This window comes from Hyla sarda, unplaced genomic scaffold (genome assembly GCF_029499605.1).
Source record: "Hyla sarda isolate aHylSar1 unplaced genomic scaffold, aHylSar1.hap1 scaffold_1787, whole genome shotgun sequence".
Taxonomy (NCBI): domain Eukaryota; kingdom Metazoa; phylum Chordata; class Amphibia; order Anura; family Hylidae; genus Hyla; species Hyla sarda.
The window spans coordinates 19,680-39,325 of NW_026608432.1; the positions used below are offsets into that span (position 1 = coordinate 19,680).

Consider the following 19,646-nt stretch of genomic DNA (forward strand, 5'->3'; position numbering starts at 1 on the left):
CTGTCGCTGAACAGTCGCTTTTTATGTATTCAGCACCTATGTATAATGTTGTAAAAATGCTCTAGAAGCTAAAGTCGCAGAAATGTCACACATATTTGGCCTGCAACTTTCTGTGCGACAAATTCAGACAGGAAAAATCAGTATAAATCCTTAGAAAATTATCCCCCAGTGTCTCCATCTGCTGGCGGTATTGAATAAGCATTGCTGCACTGATGGGGTATGCATTAGACGAAAAAAAAGAAGAAAAAGAAGAATAATACGCCCAGAAAAGAGGCGAAAAGGAGAAAAACGTAAAAAAACGTGAAAAAAAAGTAAGAGGAAGAGAAGGGAAAAAAAGGTGGAAATGGGTTTAAAAGTGATTTCGGCGGAGAAATATATATATATATATATATATATATATATATATATATATATATACGCGCACACACACACATATATATAAACGTATTCTCCGTTGAGATATTGCAGCCGCTGCTGTGTCCAGGCCCAGGAGCCTTAGCACTGTGCTGTGATGTCACTCAATACCACTGACATCACTAGGTGTAAACAACATCTCTCCTTTGCTGTGTATGTGACTATGGAGCTGTTTGGTGATGTCGTCTATTATGGCCTTCATAGAAGCAACAGGAGATTGTTGCATCCATCTAGAACCCTCAGAACTACAGTGCTATGATGTCACTCACTTCCACAGGCCTTGCAGAGTGTAAACAACAACAACCCAGCTTTGTTGTGTATGTAACCATAGGGATTTGTGATGTCACCTAGAACCTTCACAGCAGCGACAGCTTTATGAGGAGCATCAGCACTGCTCTGCCTGAGCAGAACCATCACCGCCATAGGTTGTCAAATAACCCGGGTTTAACCCACACAGGTAAGTCCAATGGGGTGCAGGCATGTCCTCTATGCTTACAGCTTCCCGTGGGTGTTGGTTTGATACCGTTTGGGGACAGCCAAGGAGGCATCTGCAGGCAACAAAGGTAGGTGTGTGCTTGTGTGTGTGTTTCCTATGCAGATCCTAAGCCCAGTGTCACATGCAAGTAGGAGGAGTAAGAAGGGTTCCTGGCAAATCCGGGTTATGGATTGCATTTAAAAAGGCCCCGTGGGAGTGCAATGGGCCCCTGTCTTGCTGCTTAGCAATAATGGTATGGGTTTAGGTTCTGCTGTGTGTACTGGTGGTTGACTGCCCCCCAGCCCAGAGTGTGCATGGAAAATTGTCTGGCAGCCTCCCTGACAGCAAGCAGTGATAGTGCCCATGAAGGGCACCTTGTTGGGCCCGCCCCTTTCACGGTTATCGCTTCTCGGCCTTTTGGCTAAGATCAAGTGTAGTATCTGTTCTTATCAGTTTAATATCTGATACGTCCCCTATCTGGGGACCATATATTAAATGGATTTTTGAGAACGGGGGCCGATTTCGAAGCTTGCTTCCGTCGCCCTATGCATTGACCCGATATGGCAGTATCTTCGGGTACAGTGCACCACCCCCTTACAGGGTTAAAAAGAAAGATTCCTACTTTCATTGCTACCTGCTTGCTGGCTAGCCAGCTAGCCAGCCCTGTGGGCCTTGCTGCTGCTGCAGCCAAAAAACAAAAGGTGGTGCTGCTGCTGCTTCTGCTGCTTCTGCTTCTGCTTGTGTCTGGCCGCTGTTGGAGCATCCAGGCACAGGACTTCTGCTGCTGCTGACTAAATGGCCTCCTTAATTGGATCATTTGAGTAGCCAGCACACCTGTGCAGGTAGGGCATGACATGATAGGCAGCTGCCTTGATAGCGGGTGGGTGCTGAATGTTCCTAATTGACAAAATAAGATTAATGCTTATGAAGAAATATAAAATCTCATCCCTTCCCCAATATCGCGCCACACCCCTACCCCTTAATTCCCTGGTTGAACTTGATGGACATATGTCTTTTTTCGACCGTACTAACTATGTAACTATGTAACATAACATGGGGGGGGGGGGGGGTCTCCTGGCTGTTCACACAGGTGTGTCATTGCTGTACATTGACCATGCATTGCTTCTGTGGTATTGCAAAGGCAAAGACAAATGCTTCCAGCCATCCATTGCACTAATGGATTGGTCATCAGCTGGCTGTCTATGTCCCGCATCAATATAGACCAAAGTACAGAGGGTTAGGCTATGCTATTGTGCACCTACCTGATGCATCAGAAGGTGCGAGGCCCTTGCTAAATTCTGTGCACAGACTTTGAGATCTATACTTTAGACTGTATCTAAACCTGCTCCAACATGGACTGACATTCTGGCCTACTTTCAGCCGATGCGACTTGTCTGTCGCTGAACAGTCGCTTTTTATGTATTCAGCACCTATGTATAATGTTGTAAAAATGCTCTAGAAGCTAAAGTCGCAGAAATGTCACACATATTTGGCCTGCAACTTTCTGTGCGACAAATTCAGACAGGAAAAATCAGTATAAATCCTTAGAAAATTATCCCCCAGTGTCTCCATCTGCTGGCGGTATTGAATAAGCATTGCTGCACTGATGGGGTATGCATTAGACGAAAAAAAAGAAGAAAAAGAAGAATAATACGCCCAGAAAAGAGGCGAAAAGGAGAAAAACGTAAAAAAACGTGAAAAAAAAGTAAGAGGAAGAGAAGGGAAAAAAAGGTGGAAATGGGTTTAAAAGTGATTTCGGCGGAGAAATATATATATATATATATATATATATATATATATATATATATATACGCGCACACACACACATATATATAAACGTATTCTCCGTTGAGATATTGCAGCCGCTGCTGTGTCCAGGCCCAGGAGCCTTAGCACTGTGCTGTGATGTCACTCAATACCACTGACATCACTAGGTGTAAACAACATCTCTCCTTTGCTGTGTATGTGACTATGGAGCTGTAGGGATTTGTGATGTCACCTAGAACCTTCACAGCAGCGACAGCTTTATGAGGAGCATCAGCACTGCTCTGCCTGAGCAGAACCATCACCGCCATAGGTTGTCAAATAACCCGGGTTTAACCCACACAGGTAAGTCCAATGGGGTGCAGGCATGTCCTCTATGCTTACAGCTTCCCGTGGGTGTTGGTTTGATAGGAAAAATCAGTATAAATCCTTAGAAAATTATCCCCCAGTGTCTCCATCTGCTGGCGGTATTGAATAAGCATTGCTGCACTGATGGGGTATGCATTAGACGAAAAAAAAGAAGAAAAAGAAGAATAATACGCCCAGAAAAGAGGCGAAAAGGAGAAAAACGTAAAAAAACGTGAAAAAAAAGTAAGAGGAAGAGAAGGGAAAAAAAGGTGGAAATGGGTTTAAAAGTGATTTCGGCGGAGAAATATATATATATATATATATATATACGCGCACACACACACATATATAAACGTATTCTCCGTTGAGATATTGCAGCCGCTGCTGTGTCCAGGCCCAGGAGCCTTAGCACTGTGCTGTGATGTCACTCAATACCACTGACATCACTAGGTGTAAACAACATCTCTCCTTTGCTGTGTATGTGACTATGGAGCTGTTTGGTGATGTCGTCTATTATGGCCTTCATAGAAGCAACAGGAGATTGTTGCATCCATCTAGAACCCTCAGAACTACAGTGCTATGATGTCACTCACTTCCACAGGCCTTGCAGAGTGTAAACAACAACAACCCAGCTTTGTTGTGTATGTAACCATAGGGATTTGTGATGTCACCTAGAACCTTCACAGCAGCGACAGCTTTATGAGGAGCATCAGCACTGCTCTGCCTGAGCAGAACCATCACCGCCATAGGTTGTCAAATAACCCGGGTTTAACCCACACAGGTAAGTCCAATGGGGTGCAGGCATGTCCTCTATGCTTACAGCTTCCCGTGGGTGTTGGTTTGATACCGTTTGGGGACAGCCAAGGAGGCATCTGCAGGCAACAAAGGTAGGTGTGTGCTTGTGTGTGTGTTTCCTATGCAGATCCTAAGCCCAGTGTCACATGCAAGTAGGAGGAGTAAGAAGGGTTCCTGGCAAATCCGGGTTATGGATTGCATTTAAAAAGGCCCCGTGGGAGTGCAATGGGCCCCTGTCTTGCTGCTTAGCAATAATGGTATGGGTTTAGGTTCTGCTGTGTGTACTGGTGGTTGACTGCCCCCCAGTCCAGAGTGTGCATGGAAAATTGTCTGGCAGCCTCCCTGACAGCAAGCAGTGATAGTGCCCATGAAGGGCACCTTGTTGGGCCCGCCCCTTTCACGGTTATCGCTTCTCGGCCTTTTGGCTAAGATCAAGTGTAGTATCTGTTCTTATCAGTTTAATATCTGATACGTCCCCTATCTGGGGACCATATATTAAATGGATTTTTGAGAACGGGGGCCGATTTCGAAGCTTGCTTCCGTCGCCCTATGCATTGACCCGATATGGCAGTATCTTCGGGTACAGTGCACCACCCCCTTACAGGGTTAAAAAGAAAGATTCCTACTTTCATTGCTACCTGCTTGCTGGCTAGCCAGCTAGCCAGCCCTGTGGGCCTTGCTGCTGCTGCAGCCAAAAAACAAAAGGTGGTGCTGCTGCTGCTTCTGCTGCTTCTGCTTCTGCTTGTGTCTGGCCGCTGTTGGAGCGTCCAGGCACAGGACTTCTGCTGCTGCTGACTAAATGGCCTCCTTAATTGGATCATTTGAGTAGCCAGCACACCTGTGCAGGTAGGGCATGACATGATAGGCAGCTGCCTTGATAGCGGGTGGGTGCTGAATGTTCCTAATTGACAAAATAAGATTAATGCTTATGAAGAAATATAAAATCTCATCCCTTCCCCAATATCGCGCCACACCCCTACCCCTTAATTCCCTGGTTGAACTTGATGGACATATGTCTTTTTTCGACCGTACTAACTATGTAACTATGTAACATAACATGGGGGGGGGGGGGTCTCCTGGCTGTTCACACAGGTGTGTCATTGCTGTACATTGACCATGCATTGCTTCTGTGGTATTGCAAAGGCAAAGACAAATGCTTCCAGCCATCCATTGCACTAATGGATTGGTCATCAGCTGGCTGTCTATGTCCCGCATCAATATAGACCAAAGTACAGAGGGTTAGGCTATGCTATTGTGCACCTACCTGATGCATCAGAAGGTGCGAGGCCCTTGCTAAATTCTGTGCACAGACTTTGAGATCTATACTTTAGACTGTATCTAAACCTGCTCCAACATGGACTGACATTCTGGCCTACTTTCAGCCGATGCGACTTGTCTGTCGCTGAACAGTCGCTTTTTATGTATTCAGCACCTATGTATAATGTTGTAAAAATGCTCTAGAAGCTAAAGTCGCAGAAATGTCACACATATTTGGCCTGCAACTTTCTGTGCGACAAATTCAGACAGGAAAAATCAGTATAAATCCTTAGAAAATTATCCCCCAGTGTCTCCATCTGCTGGCGGTATTGAATAAGCATTGCTGCACTGATGGGGTATGCATTAGACGAAAAAAAAGAAGAAAAAGAAGAATAATACGCCCAGAAAAGAGGCGAAAAGGAGAAAAACGTAAAAAAACGTGAAAAAAAAGTAAGAGGAAGAGAAGGGAAAAAAAGGTGGAAATGGGTTTAAAAGTGATTTCGGCGGAGAAATATATATATATATATATATATATATATATATATATATATATATACGCGCACACACACACATATATATAAACGTATTCTCCGTTGAGATATTGCAGCCGCTGCTGTGTCCAGGCCCAGGAGCCTTAGCACTGTGCTGTGATGTCACTCAATACCACTGACATCACTAGGTGTAAACAACATCTCTCCTTTGCTGTGTATGTGACTATGGAGCTGTTTGGTGATGTCGTCTATTATGGCCTTCATAGAAGCAACAGGAGATTGTTGCATCCATCTAGAACCCTCAGAACTACAGTGCTATGATGTCACTCACTTCCACAGGCCTTGCAGAGTGTAAACAACAACAACCCAGCTTTGTTGTGTATGTAACCATAGGGATTTGTGATGTCACCTAGAACCTTCACAGCAGCGACAGCTTTATGAGGAGCATCAGCACTGCTCTGCCTGAGCAGAACCATCACCGCCATAGGTTGTCAAATAACCCGGGTTTAACCCACACAGGTAAGTCCAATGGGGTGCAGGCATGTCCTCTATGCTTACAGCTTCCCGTGGGTGTTGGTTTGATACCGTTTGGGGACAGCCAAGGAGGCATCTGCAGGCAACAAAGGTAGGTGTATGCTTGTGTGTGTGTTTCCTATGCAGATCCTAAGCCCAGTGTCACATGCAAGTAGGAGGAGTAAGAAGGGTTCCTGGCAAATCCGGGTTATGGATTGCATTTAAAAAGGCCCCGTGGGAGTGCAATGGGCCCCTGTCTTGCTGCTTAGCAATAATGGTATGGGTTTAGGTTCTGCTGTGTGTACTGGTGGTTGACTGCCCCCCAGCCCAGAGTGTGCATGGAAAATTGTCTGGCAGCCTCCCTGACAGCAAGCAGTGATAGTGCCCATGAAGGGCACCTTGTTGGGCCCGCCCCTTTCACGGTTATCGCTTCTCGGCCTTTTGGCTAAGATCAAGTGTAGTATCTGTTCTTATCAGTTTAATATCTGATACGTCCCCTATCTGGGGACCATATATTAAATGGATTTTTGAGAACGGGGGCCGATTTCGAAGCTTGCTTCCGTCGCCCTATGCATTGACCCGATATGGCAGTATCTTCGGGTACAGTGCACCACCCCCTTACAGGGTTAAAAAGAAAGATTCCTACTTTCATTGCTACCTGCTTGCTGGCTAGCCAGCTAGCCAGCCCTGTGGGCCTTGCTGCTGCTGCAGCCAAAAAACAAAAGGTGGTGCTGCTGCTGCTTCTGCTGCTTCTGCTTCTGCTTGTGTCTGGCCGCTGTTGGAGCGTCCAGGCACAGGACTTCTGCTGCTGCTGACTAAATGGCCTCCTTAATTGGATCATTTGAGTAGCCAGCACACCTGTGCAGGTAGGGCATGACATGATAGGCAGCTGCCTTGATAGCGGGTGGGTGCTGAATGTTCCTAATTGACAAAATAAGATTAATGCTTATGAAGAAATATAAAATCTCATCCCTTCCCCAATATCGCGCCACACCCCTACCCCTTAATTCCCTGGTTGAACTTGATGGACATATGTCTTTTTTCGACCGTACTAACTATGTAACTATGTAACATAACATGGGGGGGGGGGGGGGTCTCCTGGCTGTTCACACAGGTGTGTCATTGCTGTACATTGACCATGCATTGCTTCTGTGGTATTGCAAAGGCAAAGACAAATGCTTCCAGCCATCCATTGCACTAATGGATTGGTCATCAGCTGGCTGTCTATGTCCCGCATCAATATAGACCAAAGTACAGAGGGTTAGGCTATGCTATTGTGCACCTACCTGATGCATCAGAAGGTGCGAGGCCCTTGCTAAATTCTGTGCACAGACTTTGAGATCTATACTTTAGACTGTATCTAAACCTGCTCCAACATGGACTGACATTCTGGCCTACTTTCAGCCGATGCGACTTGTCTGTCGCTGAACAGTCGCTTTTTATGTATTCAGCACCTATGTATAATGTTGTAAAAATGCTCTAGAAGCTAAAGTCGCAGAAATGTCACACATATTTGGCCTGCAACTTTCTGTGCGACAAATTCAGACAGGAAAAATCAGTATAAATCCTTAGAAAATTATCCCCCAGTGTCTCCATCTGCTGGCGGTATTGAATAAGCATTGCTGCACTGATGGGGTATGCATTAGAGGAAAAAAAAGAAGAAAAAGAAGAATAATACGCCCAGAAAAGAGGCGAAAAGGAGAAAAACGTAAAAAAAACGTGAAAAAAAAGTAAGAGGAAGAGAAGGGAAAAAAAGGTGGAAATGGGTTTAAAAGTGATTTCGGCGGAGAAATATATATATATATATATATATATATATATATACGCGCACACACACACATATATATAAACGTATTCTCCGTTGAGATATTGCAGCCGCTGCTGTGTCCAGGCCCAGGAGCCTTAGCACTGTGCTGTGATGTCACTCAATACCACTGACATCACTAGGTGTAAACAACATCTCTCCTTTGCTGTGTATGTGACTATGGAGCTGTTTGGTGATGTCGTCTATTATGGCCTTCATAGAAGCAACAGGAGATTGTTGCATCCATCTAGAACCCTCAGAACTACAGTGCTATGATGTCACTCACTTCCACAGGCCTTGCAGAGTGTAAACAACAACAACCCAGCTTTGTTGTGTATGTAACCATAGGGATTTGTGATGTCACCTAGAACCTTCACAGCAGCGACAGCTTTATGAGGAGCATCAGCACTGCTCTGCCTGAGCAGAACCATCACCGCCATAGGTTGTCAAATAACCCGGGTTTAACCCACACAGGTAAGTCCAATGGGGTGCAGGCATGTCCTCTATGCTTACAGCTTCCCGTGGGTGTTGGTTTGATACCGTTTGGGGACAGCCAAGGAGGCATCTGCAGGCAACAAAGGAAGGTGTGTGCTTGTGTGTGTGTTTCCTATGCAGATCCTAAGCCCAGTGTCACATGCAAGTAGGAGGAGTAAGAAGGGTTCCTGGCAAATCCGGGTTATGGATTGCATTTAAAAAGGCCCCGTGGGAGTGCAATGGGCCCCTGTCTTGCTGCTTAGCAATAATGGTATGGGTTTAGGTTCTGCTGTGTGTACTGGTGGTTGACTGCCCCCCAGCCCAGAGTGTGCATGGAAAATTGTCTGGCAGCCTCCCTGACAGCAAGCAGTGATAGTGCCCATGAAGGGCACCTTGTTGGGCCCGCCCCTTTCACGGTTATCGCTTCTCGGCCTTTTGGCTAAGATCAAGTGTAGTATCTGTTCTTATCAGTTTAATATCTGATATGTCCCCTATCTGGGGACCATATATTAAATGGATTTTTGAGAACGGGGGCCGATTTCGAAGCTTGCTTCCGTCGCCCTATGCATTGACCCGATATGGCAGTATCTTCGGGTACAGTGCACCACCCCCTTACAGGGTTAAAAAGAAAGATTCCTACTTTCATTGCTACCTGCTTGCTGGCTAGCCAGCTAGCCAGCCCTGTGGGCCTTGCTGCTGCTGCAGCCAAAAAACAAAAGGTGGTGCTGCTGCTGCTTCTGCTGCTTCTGCTTGTGTCTGGCCGCTGTTGGAGCGTCCAGGCACAGGACTTCTGCTGCTGCTGACTAAATGGCCTCCTTAATTGGATCATTTGAGTAGCCAGCACACCTGTGCAGGTAGGGCATGACATGATAGGCAGCTGCCTTGATAGCGGGTGGGTGCTGAATCTTCCTAATTGACAAAATAAGATTAATGCTTATGAAGAAATATAAAATCTCATCCCTTCCCCAATATCGCGCCACACACCTACCCCTTAATTCCCTGGTTGAACTTGATGGACATATGTCTTTTTTCGACCGTACTAACTATGTAACTATGTAACATAACATGGGGGGGGGGGGGTCTCCTGGCTGTTCACACAGGTGTGTCATTGCTGTACATTGACCATGCATTGCTTCTGTGGTATTGCAAAGGCAAAGACAAATGCTTCCAGCCATCCATTGCACTAATGGATTGGTCATCAGCTGGCTGTCTATGTCCCGCATCAATATAGACCAAAGTACAGAGGGTTAGGCTATGCTATTGTGCACCTACCTGATGCATCAGAAGGTGCGAGGCCCTTGCTAAATTCTGTGCACAGACTTTGAGATCTATACTTTAGACTGTATCTAAACCTGCTCCAACATGGACTGACATTCTGGCCTACTTTCAGCCGATGCGACTTGTCTGTCGCTGAACAGTCGCTTTTTATGTATTCAGCACCTATGTATAATGTTGTAAAAATGCTCTAGAAGCTAAAGTCGCAGAAATGTCACACATATTTGGCCTGCAACTTTCTGTGCGACAAATTCAGACAGGAAAAATCAGTATAAATCCTTAGAAAATTATCCCCCAGTGTCTCCATCTGCTGGCGGTATTGAATAAGCATTGCTGCACTGATGGGGTATGCATTAGACGAAAAAAAAGAAGAAAAAGAAGAATAATACGCCCAGAAAAGAGGCGAAAAGGAGAAAAACGTAAAAAAACGTGAAAAAAAAGTAAGAGGAAGAGAAGGGAAAAAAAGGTGGAAATGGGTTTAAAAGTGATTTCGGCGGAGAAATATATATATATATATATATATATATATATATATATATATATATACGCGCACACACACACATATATATAAACGTATTCTCCGTTGAGATATTGCAGCCGCTGCTGTGTCCAGGCCCAGGAGCCTTAGCACTGTGCTGTGATGTCACTCAATACCACTGACATCACTAGGTGTAAACAACATCTCTCCTTTGCTGTGTATGTGACTATGGAGCTGTTTGGTGATGTCGTCTATTATGGCCTTCATAGAAGCAACAGGAGATTGTTGCATCCATCTAGAACCCTCAGAACTACAGTGCTATGATGTCACTCACTTCCACAGGCCTTGCAGAGTGTAAACAACAACAACCCAGCTTTGTTGTGTATGTAACCATAGGGATTTGTGATGTCACCTAGAACCTTCACAGCAGCGACAGCTTTATGAGGAGCATCAGCACTGCTCTGCCTGAGCAGAACCATCACCGCCATAGGTTGTCAAATAACCCGGGTTTAACCCACACAGGTAAGTCCAATGGGGTGCAGGCATGTCCTCTATGCTTACAGCTTCCCGTGGGTGTTGGTTTGATACCGTTTGGGGACAGCCAAGGAGGCATCTGCAGGCAACAAAGGTAGGTGTGTGCTTGTGTGTGTGTTTCCTATGCAGATCCTAAGCCCAGTGTCACATGCAAGTAGGAGGAGTAAGAAGGGTTCCTGGCAAATCCGGGTTATGGATTGCATTTAAAAAGGCCCCGTGGGAGTGCAATGGGCCCCTGTCTTGCTGCTTAGCAATAATGGTATGGGTTTAGGTTCTGCTGTGTGTACTGGTGGTTGACTGCCCCCCAGCCCAGAGTGTGCATGGAAAATTGTCTGGCAGCCTCCTTGACAGCAAGCAGTGATAGTGCCCATGAAGGGCACCTTGTTGGGCCCGCCCCTTTCACGGTTATCGCTTCTCGGCCTTTTGGCTAAGATCAAGTGTAGTATCTGTTCTTATCAGTTTAATATCTGATACGTCCCCTATCTGGGGACCATATATTAAATGGATTTTTGAGAACGGGGGCCGATTTCGAAGCTTGCTTCCGTCGCCCTATGCATTGACCCGATATGGCAGTATCTTCGGGTACAGTGCACCACCCCCTTACAGGGTTAAAAAGAAAGATTCCTACTTTCATTGCTACCTGCTTGCTGGCTAGCCAGCTAGCCAGCCCTGTGGGCCTTGCTGCTGCTGCAGCCAAAAAACAAAAGGTGGTGCTGCTGCTGCTTCTGCTGCTTCTGCTTCTGCTTGTGTCTGGCCGCTGTTGGAGCGTCCAGGCACAGGACTTCTGCTGCTGCTGACTAAATGGCCTCCTTAATTGGATCATTTGAGTAGCCAGCACACCTGTGCAGGTAGGGCATGACATGATAGGCAGCTGCCTTGATAGCGGGTGGGTGCTGAATCTTCCTAATTGACAAAATAAGATTAATGCTTATGAAGAAATATAAAATCTCATCCCTTCCCCAATATCGCGCCACACCCCTACCCCTTAATTCCCTGGTTGAACTTGATGGACATATGTCTTTTTTCGACCGTACTAACTATGTAACTATGTAACATAACATGGGGGGGGGGGGGGTCTCCTGGCTGTTCACACAGGTGTGTCATTGCTGTACATTGACCATGCATTGCTTCTGTGGTATTGCAAAGGCAAAGACAAATGCTTCCAGCCATCCATTGCACTAATGGATTGGTCATCAGCTGGCTGTCTATGTCCCGCATCAATATAGACCAAAGTACAGAGGGTTAGGCTATGCTATTGTGCACCTACCTGATGCATCAGAAGGTGCGAGGCCCTTGCTAAATTCTGTGCACAGACTTTGAGATCTATACTTTAGACTGTATCTAAACCTGCTCCAACATGGACTGACATTCTGGCCTACTTTCAGCCGATGCGACTTGTCTGTCGCTGAACAGTCGCTTTTTATGTATTCAGCACCTATGTATAATGTTGTAAAAATGCTCTAGAAGCTAAAGTCGCAGAAATGTCACACATATTTGGCCTGCAACTTTCTGTGCGACAAATTCAGACAGGAAAAATCAGTATAAATCCTTAGAAAATTATCCCCCAGTGTCTCCATCTGCTGGCGGTATTGAATAAGCATTGCTGCACTGATGGGGTATGCATTAGACGAAAAAAAAGAAGAAAAAGAAGAATAATACGCCCAGAAAAGAGGCGAAAAGGAGAAAAACGTAAAAAAACGTGAAAAAAAAAGTAAGAGGAAGAGAAGGGAAAAAAAGGTGGAAATGGGTTTAAAAGTGATTTCGGCGGAGAAATATATATATATATATATATATATATATATATATATATATATATACGCGCACACACACACATATATATAAACGTATTCTCCGTTGAGATATTGCAGCCGCTGCTGTGTCCAGGCCCAGGAGCCTTAGCACTGTGCTGTGATGTCACTCAATACCACTGACATCACTAGGTGTAAACAACATCTCTCCTTTGCTGTGTATGTGACTATGGAGCTGTTTGGTGATGCCGTCTATTATGGCCTTCATAGAAGCAACAGGAGATTGTTGCATCCATCTAGAACCCTCAGAACTACAGTGCTATGATGTCACTCACTTCCACAGGCCTTGCAGAGTGTAAACAACAACAACCCAGCTTTGTTGTGTATGTAACCATAGGGATTTGTGATGTCACCTAGAACCTTCACACAGCTTTATGAGGAGCATCAGCACTGCTCTGCCTGAGCAGAACCATCACCGCCATAGGTTGTCAAATAACCCGGGTTTAACCCACACAGGTAAGTCCAATGGGGTGCAGACATGTCCTCTATGCTTACAGCTTCCCGTGGGTGTTGGTTTGATACCGTTTGGGGACAGCCAAGGAGGCATCTGCAGGCAACAAAGGTAGGTGTGTGCTTGTGTGTGTGTTTCCTATGCAGATCCTAAGCCCAGTGTCACATGCAAGTAGGAGGAGTAAGAAGGGTTCCTGGCAAATCCGGGTTATGGATTGCATTTAAAAAGGCCCCGTGGGAGTGCAATGGGCCCCTGTCTTGCTGCTTAGCAATAATGGTATGGGTTTAGGTTCTGCTGTGTGTACTGGTGGTTGACTGCCCCCCAGCCCAGAGTGTGCATGGAAAATTGTCTGGCAGCCTCCCTGACAGCAAGCAGTGATAGTGCCCATGAAGGGCACCTTGTTGGGCCCGCCCCTTTCACGGTTATCGCTTCTCGGCCTTTTGGCTAAGATCAAGTGTAGTATCTGTTCTTATCAGTTTAATATCTGATACGTCCCCTATCTGGGGACCATATATTAAATGGATTTTTGAGAACGGGGGCCGATTTCGAAGCTTGCTTCCGTCGCCCTATGCATTGACCCGATATGGCAGTATCTTCGGGTACAGTGCACCACCCCCTTACAGGGTTAAAAAGAAAGATTCCTACTTTCATTGCTACCTGCTTGCTGGCTAGCCAGCTAGCCAGCCCTGTGGGCCTTGCTGCTGCTGCAGCCAAAAAACAAAAGGTGGTGCTGCTGCTGCTTCTGCTGCTTCTGCTTCTGCTTGTGTCTGGCCGCTGTTGGAGCGTCCAGGCACAGGACTTCTGCTGCTGCTGACTAAATGGCCTCCTTAATTGGATCATTTGAGTAGCCAGCACACCTGTGCAGGTAGGGCATGACATGATAGGCAGCTGCCTTGATAGCAGGTGGGTGCTGAATCTTCCTAATTGACAAAATAAGATTAATGCTTATGAAGAAATATAAAATCTCATCCCTTCCCCAATATCGCGCCACACCCCTACCCCTTAATTCCCTGGTTGAACTTGATGGACATATGTCTTTTTTCGACCGTACTAACTATGTAACTATGTAACATAACATGGGGGGGGGGGTCTCCTGGCTGTTCACACAGGTGTGTCATTGCTGTACATTGACCATGCATTGCTTCTGTGGTATTGCAAAGGCAAAGACAAATGCTTCCAGCCATCCATTGCACTAATGGATTGGTCATCAGCTGGCTGTCTATGTCCCGCATCAATATAGACCAAAGTACAGAGGGTTAGGCTATGCTATTGTGCACCTACCTGATGCATCAGAAGGTGCGAGGCCCTTGCTAAATTCTGTGCACAGACTTTGAGATCTATACTTTAGACTGTATCTAAACCTGCTCCAACATGGACTGACATTCTGGCCTACTTTCAGCCGATGCGACTTGTCTGTCGCTGAACAGTCGCTTTTTATGTATTCAGCACCTATGTATAATGTTGTAAAAATGCTCTAGAAGCTAAAGTCGCAGAAATGTCACACATATTTGGCCTGCAACTTTCTGTGCGACAAATTCAGACAGGAAAAATCAGTATAAATCCTTAGAAAATTATCCCCCAGTGTCTCCATCTGCTGGCGGTATTGAATAAGCATTGCTGCACTGATGGGGTATGCATTAGACGAAAAAAAAGAAGAAAAAGAAGAATAATACGCCCAGAAAAGAGGCGAAAAGGAGAAAAACGTAAAAAAACGTGAAAAAAAAGTAAGAGGAAGAGAAGGGAAAAAAAGGTGGAAATGGGTTTAAAAGTGATTTCGGCGGAGAAATATATATATATATATATATATATATATATATATATATATATACGCGCACACACACACATATATATAAACGTATTCTCCGTTGAGATATTGCAGCCGCTGCTGTGTCCAGGCCCAGGAGCCTTAGCACTGTGCTGTGATGTCACTCAATACCACTGACATCACTAGGTGTAAACAACATCTCTCCTTTGCTGTGTATGTGACTATGGAGCTGTTTGGTGATGTCGTCTATTATGGCCTTCATAGAAGCAACAGGAGATTGTTGCATCCATCTAGAACCCTCAGAACTACAGTGCTATGATGTCACTCACTTCCACAGGCCTTGCAGAGTGTAAACAACAACAACCCAGCTTTGTTGTGTATGTAACCATAGGGATTTGTGATGTCACCTAGAACCTTCACAGCAGCGACAGCTTTATGAGGAGCATCAGCACTGCTCTGCCTGAGCAGAACCATCACCGCCATAGGTTGTCAAATAACCCGGGTTTAACCCACACAGGTAAGTCCAATGGGGTGCAGGCATGTCCTCTATGCTTACAGCTTCCCGTGGGTGTTGGTTTGATACCGTTTGGGGACAGCCAAGGAGGCATCTGCAGGCAACAAAGGTAGGTGTGTGCTTGTGTGTGTGTTTCCTATGCAGATCCTAAGCCCAGTGTCACATGCAAGTAGGAGGAGTAAGAAGGGTTCCTGGCAAATCCGGGTTATGGATTGCATTTAAAAAGGCCCCGTGGGAGTGCAATGGGCCCCTGTCTTGCTGCTTAGCAATAATGGTATGGGTTTAGGTTCTGCTGTGTGTACTGGTGGTTGACTGCCCCCCAGCCCAGAGTGTGCATGGAAAATTGTCTGGCAGCCTCCCTGACAGCAAGCAGTGATAGTGCCCATGAAGGGCACCTTGTTGGGCCCGCCCCTTTCACGGTTATTGCTTCTCGGCCTTTTGGCTAAGATCAAGTGTAGTATCTGTTCTTATCAGTTTAATATCTGATACGTCCCCTATCTGGGGACCATATATTAAATGGATTTTTGAGAACGGGGGCCGATTTCGAAGCTTGCTTCCGTCGCCCTATGCATTGACCCGATATGGCAGTATCTTCGGGTACAGTGCACCACCCCCTTACAGGGTTAAAAAGAAAGATTCCTACTTTCATTGCTACCTGCTTGCTGGCTAGCCAGCTAGCCAGCCCTGTGGGCCTTGCTGCTGCTGCAGCCAAAAAACAAAAGGTGGTGCTGCTGCTGCTTCTGCTGCTTCTGCTTCTGCTTGTGTCTGGCCGCTGTTGGAGCGTCCAGGCACAGGACTTCTGCTGCTGCTGACTAAATGGCCTCCTTAATTGGATCATTTGAGTAGCCAGCACACCTGTGCAGGTAGGGCATGACATGATAGGCAGCTGCCTTGATAGCGGGTGGGTGCTGAATGTTCCTAATTGACAAAATAAGATTAATGCTTATGAAGAAATATAAAATCTCATCCCTTCCCCAATATCGCGCCACACCCCTACCCCTTAATTCCCTGGTTGAACTTGATGGACATATGTCTTTTTTCGACCGTACTAACTATGTAACTATGTAACATAACATGGGGGGGGGGGGGGGGTCTCCTGGCTGTTCACACAGGTGTGTCATTGCTGTACATTGACCATGCATTGCTTCTGTGGTATTGCAAAGGCAAAGACAAATGCTTCCAGCCATCCATTGCACTAATGGATTGGTCATCAGCTGGCTGTCTATGTCCCGCATCAATATAGACCAAAGTACAGAGGGTTAGGCTATGCTATTGTGCACCTACCTGATGCATCAGAAGGTGCGAGGCCCTTGCTAAATTCTGTGCACAGACTTTGAGATCTATACTTTAGACTGTATCTAAACCTGCTCCAACATGGACTGACATTCTGGCCTACTTTCAGCCGATGCGACTTGTCTGTCGCTGAACAGTCGCTTTTTATGTATTCAGCACCTATGTATAATGTTGTAAAAATGCTCTAGAAGCTAAAGTCGCAGAAATGTCACACATATTTGGCCTGCAACTTTCTGTGCGACAAATTCAGACAGGAAAAATCAGTATAAATCCTTAGAAAATTATCCCCCAGTGTCTCCATCTGCTGGCGGTATTGAATAAGCATTGCTGCACTGATGGGGTATGCATTAGACGAAAAAAAAGAAGAAAAAGAAGAATAATACGCCCAGAAAAGAGGCGAAAAGGAGAAAAACGTAAAAAAACGTGAAAAAAAAGTAAGAGGAAGAGAAGGGAAAAAAAGGTGGAAATGGGTTTAAAAGTGATTTCGGCGGAGAAATATATATATATATATATATATATATATATATATATATATATATACGCGCACACACACACATATATATAAACGTATTCTCCGTTGAGATATTGCAGCCGCTGCTGTGTCCAGGCCCAGGAGCCTTAGCACTGTGCTGTGATGTCACTCAATACCACTGACATCACTAGGTGTAAACAACATCTCTCCTTTGCTGTGTATGTGACTATGGAGCTGTTTGGTGATGTCGTCTATTATGGCCTTCATAGAAGCAACAGGAGATTGTTGCATCCATCTAGAACCCTCAGAACTACAGTGCTATGATGTCACTCACTTCCACAGGCCTTGCAGAGTGTAAACAACAACAACCCAGCTTTGTTGTGTATGTAACCATAGGGATTTGTGATGTCACCTAGAACCTTCACAGCAGCGACAGCTTTATGAGGAGCATCAGCACTGCTCTGCCTGAGCAGAACCATCACCGCCATAGGTTGTCAAATAACCCGGGTTTAACCCACACAGGTAAGTCCAATGGGGTGCAGGCATGTCCTCTATGCTTACAGCTTCCCGTGGGTGTTGGTTTGATACCGTTTGGGGACAGCCAAGGAGGCATCTGCAGGCAACAAAGGTAGGTGTGTGCTTGTGTGTGTGTTTCCTATGCAGATCCTAAGCCCAGTGTCACATGCAAGTAGGAGGAGTAAGAAGGGTTCCTGGCAAATCCGGGTTATGGATTGCATTTAAAAAGGCCCCGTGGGAGTGCAATGGGCCCCTGTCTTGCTGCTTAGCAATAATGGTATGGGTTTAGGTTCTGCTGTGTGTACTGGTGGTTGACTGCCCCCCAGCCCAGAGTGTGCATGGAAAATTGTCTGGCAGCCTCCCTGACAGCAAGCAGTGATAGTGCCCATGAAGGGCACCTTGTTGGGCCCGCCCCTTTCACGGTTATCGCTTCTCGGCCTTTTGGCTAAGATCAAGTGTAGTATCTGTTCTTATCAGTTTAATATCTGATACGTCCCCTATCTGGGGACCATATATTAAATGGATTTTTGAGAACGGGGGCCGATTTCGAAGCTTGCTTCCGTCGCCCTATGCATTGACCCGATATGGCAGTATCTTCGGGTACAGTGCACCACCCCCTTACAGGGTTAAAAAGAAAGATTCCTACTTTCATTGCTACCTGCTTGCTGGCTAGCCAGCTAGCCAGCCCTGTGGGCCTTGCTGCTGCTGCAGCCAAAAAACAAAAGGTGGTGCTGCTGCTGCTTCTGCTTGTGTCTGGCCGCTGTTGGAGCGTCCAGGCACAGGACTTCTGCTGCTGCTGACTAAATGGCCTCCTTAATTGGATCATTTGAGTAGCCAGCACACCTGTGCAGGTAGGGCATGACATGATAGGCAGCTGCCTTGATAGCGGGTGGGTGCTGAATGTTCCTAATTGACAAAATAAGATTAATGCTTATGAAGAAATATAAAATCTCATCCCTTCCCCAATATCGCGCCACACCCCTACCCCTTAATTCCCTGGTTGAACTTGATGGACATATGTCTTTTTTCGACCGTACTAACTATGTAACTATGTAACATAACATGGGGGGGGGGGGGTGTCTCCTGGCTGTTCACACAGGTGTGTCATTGCTGTACATTGACCATGCATTGCTTCTGTGGTATTGCAAAGGCAAAGACAAATGCTTCCAGCCATCCATTGCACTAATGGATTGGTCATCAGCTGGCTGTCTATGTCCCGCATCAATATAGACCAAAGTACAGAGGGTTAGGCTATGCTATTGTGCACCTACCTGATGCATCAGAAGGTGCGAGGCCCTTGCTAAATTCTGTGCACAGACTTTGAGATCTATACTTTAGACTGTATCTAAACCTGCTCCAACATGGACTGACATTCTGGCCTACTTTCAGCCGATGCGACTTGTCTGTCGCTGAACAGTCGCTTTTTATGTATTCAGCACCTATGTATAATGTTGTAAAAATGCTCTAGAAGCTAAAGTCGCAGAAATGTCACACATATTTGGCCTGCAACTTTCTGTGCGACAAATTCAGACAGGAAAAATCAGTATAAATCCTTAGAAAATTATCCCCCAGTGTCTCCATCTGCTGGCGGTATTGAATAAGCATTGCTGCACTGATGGGGTATGCATTAGACGAAAAAAAAGAAGAAAAAGAAGAATAATACGCCCAGAAAAGAGGCGAAAAGGAGAAAAACGTAAAAAAACGTGAAAAAAAAGTAAGAGGAAGAGAAGGGAAAAAAAGGTGGAAATGGGTTTAAAAGTGATTTCGGCGGAGAAATATATATATATATATATATATATATATATATATATATATATATATATATATACGCGCACACACACACATATATATAAACGTATTCTCCGTTGAGATATTGCAGCCGCTGCTGTGTCCAGGCCCAGGAGCCTTAGCACTGTGCTGTGATGTCACTCAATACCACTGACATCACTAGGTGTAAACAACATCTCTCCTTTGCTGTGTATGTGACTATGGAGCTGTTTGGTGATGTCGTCTATTATGGCCTTCATAGAAGCAACAGGAGATTGTTGCATCCATCTAGAACCCTCAGAACTACAGTGCTATGATGTCACTCACTTCCACAGGCCTTGCAGAGTGTAAACAACAACAACCCAGCTTTGTTGTGTATGTAACCATAGGGATTTGTGATGTCACCTAGAACCTTCACAGCAGCGACAGCTTTATGAG

At 45.6% G+C, this 19,646-nt stretch overlaps 8 non-coding genes across 8 annotated transcripts; all 8 read left to right on the forward strand.

The window, feature by feature from the left end:
• The first annotated feature begins 1,290 nt into the window (after positions 1 to 1,290).
• LOC130313864 (U2 spliceosomal RNA) lies at positions 1,291 to 1,481 on the forward strand. Its single transcript, XR_008861709.1, has one exon. It is a non-coding gene; the product is annotated as a U2 spliceosomal RNA (small nuclear RNA).
• Positions 1,482 to 4,201: 2,720 nt separating this feature from the next.
• On the forward strand, positions 4,202 to 4,392 carry LOC130313865 (U2 spliceosomal RNA). The gene has a single exon (XR_008861710.1). It is a non-coding gene; the product is annotated as a U2 spliceosomal RNA (small nuclear RNA).
• Positions 4,393 to 6,482: 2,090 nt separating this feature from the next.
• LOC130313866 (U2 spliceosomal RNA) lies at positions 6,483 to 6,673 on the forward strand. The gene has a single exon (XR_008861711.1). It is a non-coding gene; the product is annotated as a U2 spliceosomal RNA (small nuclear RNA).
• Positions 6,674 to 8,754: 2,081 nt separating this feature from the next.
• On the forward strand, positions 8,755 to 8,945 carry LOC130313889 (U2 spliceosomal RNA). The gene has a single exon (XR_008861732.1). It is a non-coding gene; the product is annotated as a U2 spliceosomal RNA (small nuclear RNA).
• Positions 8,946 to 11,029: 2,084 nt separating this feature from the next.
• On the forward strand, positions 11,030 to 11,220 carry LOC130313867 (U2 spliceosomal RNA). Its single transcript, XR_008861712.1, has one exon. It is a non-coding gene; the product is annotated as a U2 spliceosomal RNA (small nuclear RNA).
• Positions 11,221 to 13,305: 2,085 nt separating this feature from the next.
• LOC130313868 (U2 spliceosomal RNA) lies at positions 13,306 to 13,496 on the forward strand. The gene has a single exon (XR_008861713.1). It is a non-coding gene; the product is annotated as a U2 spliceosomal RNA (small nuclear RNA).
• A 2,086-nt stretch (positions 13,497 to 15,582) lies between these two features.
• On the forward strand, positions 15,583 to 15,773 carry LOC130313884 (U2 spliceosomal RNA). Its single transcript, XR_008861727.1, has one exon. It is a non-coding gene; the product is annotated as a U2 spliceosomal RNA (small nuclear RNA).
• Positions 15,774 to 17,866: 2,093 nt separating this feature from the next.
• On the forward strand, positions 17,867 to 18,057 carry LOC130313871 (U2 spliceosomal RNA). The gene has a single exon (XR_008861715.1). It is a non-coding gene; the product is annotated as a U2 spliceosomal RNA (small nuclear RNA).
• The last annotated feature ends 1,589 nt before the right edge of the window (positions 18,058 to 19,646 follow it).